Raw genomic sequence first — 9,967 nt, forward strand, 5'->3', positions numbered from 1 at the left:
TAGAATGCTGGGCCTAGAGTCAGGAAGACTGAATTCAAATCCAGCCTCAGACACTTACTAGCTGTATGACTAGCTATATGCATATAATCTGACCTGTCTGCCTCAGTACCCTCATCTGTAAAATGGGGATGATAATAGCAGCTACCTCCTAGGTTATCTCAAAAGAGATAACAATTACAAAGCTCTTAGCATAGTGTCTGGCATGTAGTAAGCACTACATAAATTGTTAGCTATTACTATTATTATTAGAGTTTCCTTTTCTGTGTGGGTTGGATTAAATGGACATTGAGGTCTCTTCCAATTATGATATTCTAGCATTCTGTGAGTTTATGTAAAGAAAGTACAGGAAAAGACGAAAGGGGAAGAGAAGCAGCTGTCAGGTAAAATACAATTCACATTTCTGTCCATTTCTTCTTTTAATTCTTCAGTTTTGCTTTTTTGTGACTCTTCTCTGCAGTACCTACTGACTACAGACCCTTATGTTCTAGAAGGGTTTCTTTTGTCCAAGTCTGCACTCAATGAAGTGGCCTGAAACCATTTTAAATGCCTGAAAAATATTAATTAGATTATACTTGAATAGAAGAGTTAAGAAAGAAAAAGTGTTCCCTACACTACAATTTACTCTAGTCTTCCACTAACCCCAGGGATAAGGCTAGCTGCAGGTAGACCTATGTCTACAAGTATACCAACAGTTCTAGAACCGAGAGCAGGTGTGGGTTTACGATCTCCTCTAAACAGTCTGTCAGAGAGGAGCATTTTTCTTTGTATGTTCAGGGAACAGGCATATTCCAGAACACAGCTAAAAATGGTATCCATTGTGCCTTAGCTCAGTTTACAGAATAATTCATTTTACCTAGTACAATGTAAACTCATTGAAAGCAAGGACAGTCTAATTTTTTGTATGTGTATCCTTAGGGCACAATGCGTGGCATAATAGATGTTTCATAAATGCTTGCCCAATTGCCTGATTCTTGCATTTTTTGAGAATTTTGGTTAATAGCCCCCATTTGCAAAGAATTGCTTCAGGGATCAGCAAACTACAGCCCAAGAGCCAAATATGGACTGCCTAGATTGTTATGTTTTTTAAATACAATTTTATTGTCTTTAAAAATATAAAAAAAAAACATTCTTAGCTCACAGGCCCTACAAAAGCAGGTAGAGCTGGATGTCAGGCTGTACTGTGCTGATCCCTGCTCATCATTGATTAATGATTTAAATTTAATTTAAGAGAGGTAACAGAATCATATTGGATAGACATTTGGCCTTGGATTCAAGTACTGCTGCTGTTAAATGTTAATTATATAGCTATGGACTGGTAACTGACTTAACCTTTCAATGTACTAAGAAACTCTATAAGACTATAAATTACAAATGCTTATGAGTTGCTAACCTGCATTAAAATTTCCCATGCTAATGGACTCATAAGTCTAGGGATATGCAGATATCTATAAACATGCATACATACACACATGTGTGTATATATATATATATGTATTGTGTGTACATGTATGCATGTGTATATATGTATATATATGTACCTTTGTAAATGACAGACAGAGGGACAGAGACAGTATGTTAGAATACACAATACAAGGGAAGACATGTGTGTTCAAAACCTACCTCTGAAGCACTGACTTTGGGCAGTGTGAGTTGGATTATATATGTGTGTGACCTTGAGCAGGTCACTTAACCCCTCAGTGGTCTAAGTACCTCTATAAGATTATAAATTTTAGAGAAGGTACCAACTTTCATTGGTAAAGGGAGTTCCTCAGGAATCCCCTTTATCAATTAAACCACAGGTCTACTTTCTTGAACTGCTGTGTGTGTATATGTGTATAAATGAGAGTGTGTGTATTTGTGTTTGAAAAAAAAAGTATAATCACTCTTCTAGATTTCCCTGTTTTTGTATCCCCAACTCTTAGGAGTGTCTGCCATGTAGTAGACTCTTAACAAATGCTTATTGTAGGGCAGGTAGGTGGTGTAGTGGATAGAGCACTGGCCCTGGATTCAGAAGGCCTGAGTTCAAATCTGGCCTCAGACACATAATACTCACTAGCTGTGTGACCCTGGGCAAGTCACTTAACCCCATTACCTAACCCAAAAAAAAAAATACTTATTGATTGATTGAACATTCATTTCACTGTATTTACCTCTAAGTTTATCGTAGTTACTTTCTAGCTTTGAGAGACTGAAGAAAAGAAGAGGCTGGGAATCGTCAAAGTTGTTGAAATTATTTCCTTTGTTTCATTATGGTAAAAGTGCACCTTAATGCTGTTTTACTATAATTAGCTTGTAAGGCAAGAATCAAATGCTCACCAGTCTGGAGGGTCTGGAGAATTCAGCAACCTGTCCACAATCTCAGTACCATTGTGTTGCTAATGCAGACTTTCCTCTATTCTACTGCGGCTCAGCAGGAAGGACAACTAAATTATTTGACAGGTTGTAATAGAGAGGAAGAAAACAACATTATTAGGCTGTCCTAAATCCATAGCTTTTAACATACTCATTGAAACAAATGAGACTGTGCCAAATATATATTAAAAGAGAATAAGTAATAAACATAATTCTGCTTACGGATATTTGCTATTTAATCCTTTGAAACCACTGTCTGTTTGTGCTTTTAGAGCTAAAACAACTATTCTCCTGATAACCTTTTTTGGAAAGCTCCCATTGTTTTTCAGAGTAAATTATTTTCTGTAGCCTGCAGCTACTTTCAGTACCAGAAGAATTAATAATAGTTTTGGCCTAGGTCAGCCCATGTTCTGCCAGTTTTATCACATACTCATAGTGCTTATGCTGCTCAAAGATATGGTGCCCGCAAATCTGATTGGATTTTACTGAGTTTGATGATAGTAATATTGACCCTTGGATGCTAAAGGAGAAGGAAAAAATGTGGTGACAAAAAAAATCCAATAAATGAAACAAGTTATTTATGTAGACAATCAATAATCTATTTCCCATTAATTATGAAGTTTTCCTAATTTCAGAGACTGTCCAAAGCTGGACTATGTTTATCAGAACTTTCTCCATAGTTGTTTGTTTATTGTTGTTGTTTTGGGAGAAGGGAAGGCTTACAGTAAATATGCAATAACAGTGTAAGCAAGAATGGAGGGGCAAATTAAAAATATTTAGAAGAGAAGCTTGTTTTTAAATGGATTAGAAGTCTGATATACTTCAGAGAGCTTGGAATTAGAAATGGATTTAGGTTCTGCCTAGAAGAAACATTAGCTAAGTCATTTAATTCCTTAGAGCAAAGGCTTTTCATCTTTGTGTGTGTGTGTGTGTGTGTGTGTGTGTGTGTGTGTGTGTGTGATGTACCCCTCTGACAGGCTTGTGAGGTATATGGGCCCTTTCTCAGAATAATGTTTTTAATGTATAAACTAAAACAGATCGCATTACAAAGGAAACCAATTATGTTGAAATAGTTATCAAAACATTTTAAAAAATCAAATCTCAGTTAAGAACTCCTGCCTTAGTTTTCAAAAGAAGAAATCAAAGCTATCAATAGACACATAAAAAAATGCTTTAAACCACTATTGATTAGAGAAATGCAAATTAAAATATCTCTGAGATGCCATCTACCTCACACCTATCAGATTGACTAAAATGACAGAAAAAGAAAATGACAAATGCTGGAAGGGATGTGGAAAAAAATATGGACATAAACACACTATTGGTCGAGTTACGAACTGGTCCAGTCATTCAAGAGAACATTTTGGAACTATGGCCAAAGGGCTATAAAACTGTGTATATCCTTTTACCCAGGAAAAACACTATTAGATCTGTATCATTCATGTAAGTCTTTCCAGATCTGTATCCCAAAGAAATCAAAGAAAAGGGAAAAAGACCTGTTTGTACAAAAATACTTTTGGCAGTTCTTTTGCGGTAGTAAAGAATTGGAAATTTAGGTGATGCTCATCAATTGGGGAACAGCTGAACAAGTTGTGGCATATGATTATGATAGAATACTATTGTGCTATAAGAAATGATAAGCAGCTTTTAGTGGTGGCAAATAATTGCAAATTGAGGGGATGCCCATCAGTTTGGGATGGCTGAAGAAGTTGTGGCATATGATTGTAATGGAATACTATTGAGCTCTAAGATATAATGAGCAAGATGATTTCAGAAAAGCTGGAAAGACTTATATGAATTGATGCAAAGTGAAGTAAGAAGAATCAAGAGAGCATTGTACACAGTAACAGCAATATTTTAATGATGATCAAATGTGAATTAGTTAGCTATTACCAGCAATACAATGATCCTAGAAAATTCCTAAGGACTCATCATGAAAAATAAAATCCATCTCCAGAGAAAGAACTAATAGAGTCTGAATGCAGACTGAAACACACTATTTTTCACTTTCTCTATTTCTTTCTTTTTTGGGGGGGGTGAGGGGGAATCTGTATTTTTTTTCACAATATGACTAATATGGGGGGATGAGCACGATGGTTTCAGAAAAACCTGGAAAGTCTTGTATGAACTGATGCAAAGTGAATTAAACAGAACCAGGAGAACGTTGTAAGCAGTAGTAACAATATTATAATGATGATCAACTGTGCTATTCTGATTAAGACAATTATCCAAGACAATTCCACAAGACCCATGATGAAAAAATGCTATCCACCTCTAGAGAGAGAATTGGTGATCTCTTGAGTATAGATTGGAGCCTACTTTTTTCATTTTCTTTATTTATCTTGTTTTATGTGTGTGTGTATGTGTGTGTTTCTTTCACATCATGGCTAATATAGAAATATTTTACATAACATCACATGTATAATTTATCTATTGCCTGACTTCTCAAGGAGTGGGGAAGAGTAGGAAGGATGAGAATTTGGAGTTCAAGATGTTTAAAATCAATATTAAAATTTTTAAATATAATTAGGAAATATTTTAAAAGATAAATAAAATAAATCTTAAAAATGAAATGGAAAAGAAAGAAAGATAAATATTGTGAGCTCTTCAGGCACAGATTTATGCAGTTTTTTTGTATTTCCAGTGCTTAGCACAATGCCTGGTGCAAGCAGTTGCTTAATGAAATTTTATTGACTGATGAAAAAAGAACACGTGCCTTAGGGCTTCATTGTTCTCACCTGTTAAAATTATTATATATACCGTTTCTGCCTCATACATTTGCAGTTGGAATCAAATAGGATAATGTATATAAATGGCCTTTATACTCTAAAGCATTATATAAATATAAGACACAAATATTAAAACATCCAGTGCTTTGAAAATTTGAATGGCTAGGAAAATGATAGACAGTGATTTATGGCTAGCCATCTAGTCATTAAAACAGTTCTCTTTGTTGTGTCATGTCAGCCAGCACACATCAGGAGTTCCTATAAGGTAGACTCATCAGCTAATACATTGTCAGTCTAGTTTCAGTCACTGGATATGCTTAGAATTGAGTCATAGTGTCTGATGTATGAAAAGAACCCTAAATTCATCTATTCCAATTCCACCAACCAGTGAAATATCTCTTCTACAACATCTCAATAGGAACCTAAATAGATTATGATTAAACATTTTCAGATACAGGACGCTCAATATTTCTTATAACATTTTCTTACACAATTTCTCTTAAAATTATTATAAAAATTTAAATATGTGATTTAAAATAGTCCGTGTAAATGGAAGTAGACTGAATTTTCACTTGCCAAGATATAATACCAAAATAATCACATTCAGCTGCTGACAAATTTGCATGAAAAGACAACCTTGTGGGCTAGGCAGGTAGAGAGAGACAGTGACTTTGCCCCTGGAGTGTTTTCTGGCTCATATTCATGTGGAAATAAGTCACTGAGGATCTTGGGAATTATTTAAGAATATCAGAATCTCAAGTTGTATCATTATGTGTGCCAAAGAAAGAACAGTTAATGAAAAAGCATTTATTAAACAGTTACTATGTACAAAGTATTGGAGATACAAATAGAAAACTAAGCAATCCTGTCTTTAAAGGAGCTCATATTTACTAGAGGGAGTCAACACATATAGGAAGGTTTAGCTGCAAGTTAAATGGAAGGGTTCTTTGGCCTCTAGGGTGCCACAGGGGGTTAAAAACAGCTTCTAATACATCTTCTTTAATGGTCTTTCCATTGTCATTTCTGTTTCTAATATTGAGTCATTTCATAGCATCAATTACTTTTGTTGTGAAAACTTTATTTTCTTATTCATAAATTAGCTATAGCTAAAAAGAATTGTGTTAATTGAGGTTAAAGTCCCAATAGAAGTAGTTTTCAGGTTGATTCCCCACAAGGGTTAATTCCCTATATGATGGCTAGCATGTGTGGCTAAGTAGTGTGTGTGAGGGAAGGTGAAGCATGGTGTTTTTATTTCTTGGGCTAAGGTTCTTGAATTTTCTCCATTAACATTTAAGGGCAGTGCTAGTCAAGGTAGTGGCTCACCGGGCAGATGAAACTTCTTGTCTTTCCCTTAAGGAGCCTTGCTGCTTCACCTGGACTGCATTGACTTCCCTGTACCTAGCAATTGGACTTTGATTTCCACAAAAGAGAATGAAAGACTTGATATTAGTCTGGGGTCATTCTGCCTGGTTTTTATTGGCTATATATTATTGCTCTGACTAAAGAACAGTTAGTCTGCTCTTTTCAAGGAGTCGGAATGTATTGGGATCATACTTATGCAATACATATGGAGAAGCAATACAGATCTTCAGTGCTATATGAACACTGATGTCTTTTGGTGCCCACAGTTTGGTAAAGAGGCAAGGAGGAGTTTGAGCAGGATCAAATTTTGGACCTGGCACAGTGTTTTCAATTATCCCAAGTTGTTAGCTGCTATGAAATCCAATTACTATTGACTCCAATGATGCTAGTATTTTTTTTTAATCCTGTATCATCACATTTCTAAAGAATCAGAACTTTAAGTTCTGAAATGGATAAGGAAAGGTTCGTTACGTATACAATCAAGGTGTAGCATATTAATGAAAATTATTTAAGCATACAAAGCAACAAAAAAAAATCTCATCAAAGGCATATAATAAAATAAATAAGCATGTTTAAGTACCTACTGTGCTAAGTGCTGGGGACAGTGTGCAAGCAAAAACAAACACCACCACATCAAAAACCAGTCCCTGCTCTCAAGGAACTCATAATCTATTGGGGGAGACCACATGCAAGCAACTAGGTACTAACAAGATATAGATAGGATATATTGGAGTTAATTTTATAGGGAAGGCACTATCATTAAGAGAGATTAGGAAAGGCCTTTTTCAAAAGGTAGGATTTTAATAGATACCTGAGTGGGTTAATCATGTTTCAAGAATGAGAAACAACAACAACAATAGCTAGCATTTATATAGCAGCTTATGGTTTGATGCTTACAAAAACCCTAGGAAGTAGATGCAATTATTCCCATCTTGCAAATGAGGAAACTGAGATATATAGAAGTTCAGTAATTTGTCCAGTGTCCCATAGGTAGCAAAAGTCTAAGTGGATTTGAACTCAGGTCTTCCAGAGTATAGTGCCACTCAACTTCCTCAATAGATAGGCAACCTGAGTACTACATTAATTTACTTGAGAAATAAGAATTTCATGAGAATAAGATGTGGCAAGAATGGGTAGGCTGGAGTTCACCTCAAAAAGACCTAAATGTTTGAGTGCATTGTAGCCTCAGTATGGGTCAACAGTGTGATATGGTAGCCAGAAAAGTCAATATGATCATAAACTACTAAGGAGATAACTGTCCCAATGTATTCTACCCTGCTCATATCACACTCAGAGTACTGGGTTCAGTCCTGGTTTCTGCACTTTAGGGAGGACACTGATGAGCTGGAGAGAGTTTGGAAGAGAGCAACCAGGATTATAAAGGACCTCAAATCATATTAAATGAAGATCCGTTGAAAGAGTGGGGGATATTTATCCTAGAAAAGGAAAGATTTAAGGCATATAAGATAGGGTTTTTTCACATATTTTTGGAAGGACTGTTACTTAGAAAAAAAGGATGAGACTTGTTATGCTTTACTCTAGATGGAAGAATTGGGAGTAATGAATAGAAGTTGCCAAGAAGCAAAATTTAGGTTTAATTTAAGAAATGATTCCTAATAATTAGGGCTATCTCAAATTTAGAATGGACTTCTTGGCAAAGTAGTAAGTTCCTCTTTAGAAACTTTCAAGCCAAATCTGAATGACCACTTCTCAGGTATGACTTAGAGAAGTCTCTTCCTTGGTTTGGATTGAACTAGATGGCCATTGGGAAACTTTTCAAGTCTGAGATTCTATGATCCTATGTGATATAGGAAGCTAATTATTTCATTAGATAGATCCTCCATAGAGAATTTATAGAAAGCCACAAAGAAGATTTGCCCAGGCTGAGAAAGATAATCTTTACTTTTAGAAGAAATACTCACACTGATGACTTCACAGATCTATCTAAGTATTGAATTGCTACATACTGAGCTGAAATCTGCTTCCCTTTCTACATAATTATGGGATGTCTAGATGGATCAGTATTCTGTATCTGATTGATGTGGATTCTCCCTCTACCAGTTCAGATTATTACTCATCTACCCTTTCCAATCCCTCATGTCTGTTGGTTTTTTTCTTGGTATTTCTTTTTTTTTAATTAATTTCTTTTGATTTATCAACAATCACTTCCATAAGCTTTTGAGTTTTAAATTTTTCTCCCCATTTCCATGCCTATGTCCCAAAGACGGCATGCAATCTGACATAAGCTACACATATACATTCCTATTAAACATATTTTCACATTAGTGATATTGTAAGCAAGAATTAAAACCAAAAGGAGGAACCACCAGTAAGAGGAAACAAAATACAACATAAGAAAAAAATAGCAAATAGTATGATTCGATCTGCATTCAAACTCCATAGTTCTTTCTTTGGATGTGCCTCATGCTTGTTATAAATCCACCGGAGGGGATCTGCCCATTAGATTGTGAGCTCTTTGAAAGCCAGGACAGTCTTTTACCTCTCTTTGTATCCCCATAACTTAGCTAGAACCTGGCACATAGCAGTAATTTAATAAATGTTTACTGACTGACCAATTGTTCTGGGGATGGGGATGGGGGGTGTGCATACATTTACCTTTCTTGTCAATGTATGGATTCCACTAAAACACACAGGCACATTGGTGTATGCCTGGCTATCAAGACATAACCACCCACCTTCTTTTCCCACCATTCATCCCTCTGATGACCTCATTTATATTACTACTCCCATGAAATTTCTCACTAGAAAGGTGTTACAGCTTAATCACTCCCTACACGTGCTTCTCTATTTTCCATTGGGTGACCCTCAATTTTAAATCTAAATGGAAAATTTCACGCATTGATCCTAGTTATTTTTGGAAGAACACAAATAAAGCACATTATCTTTTACATTTGCTTCTAAAAGCTCATGGAAGAGATGGTCCTTGAGGACTTGTACATATATATATATATATATATATATATATATATATATATAATATGTAATTTTTCTATCTCCAGAACATAGTATAATGCCTGGCCAATAGTAGGTGTTTGATCAGTACTTATTCTTTGATTAAGTGACAGCTCTTCAAATATTGTTGTTTGAGAAAGAAGGACAATGCCCATTCAGTAATTAAGGCTAATTCTGTAGTGTTTTGGAGTCTTTTGAAGTCACCACAATAACATCTCCCAACAGGAGCATCTGCAGTACTTCCCAGACTAGAAGGAATTCTTCTTTCCTTCTGAACTCTGGGTAAGGAATCCTCTGTGACAGAACTGAAAGCTAAAAAATGACAAGGTTGTCAAAGTTATCATTTCAGAACACAAATAATAACCATAACTCACATGTATGTTATATAGTAACTTGCATCTTACCATTTGTTTTCCTCAGAGCCCATCCTTTAAGGCAAAGTTTCTTTCAACTGGCATCCATGGATCCATTAGGAGTCTATGGATAGATTTCATGGGTTCTGTGAACTTGGATGGGAAACATTAAATCTTTGCTTTCACTAGCTCTACCTG

The sequence above is a fragment of the Vombatus ursinus genome, unplaced genomic scaffold, assembly GCF_900497805.2.
Source record: "Vombatus ursinus unplaced genomic scaffold, bare-nosed wombat genome assembly UNPS02014791.1, whole genome shotgun sequence".
NCBI lineage: Eukaryota > Metazoa > Chordata > Mammalia > Diprotodontia > Vombatidae > Vombatus > Vombatus ursinus.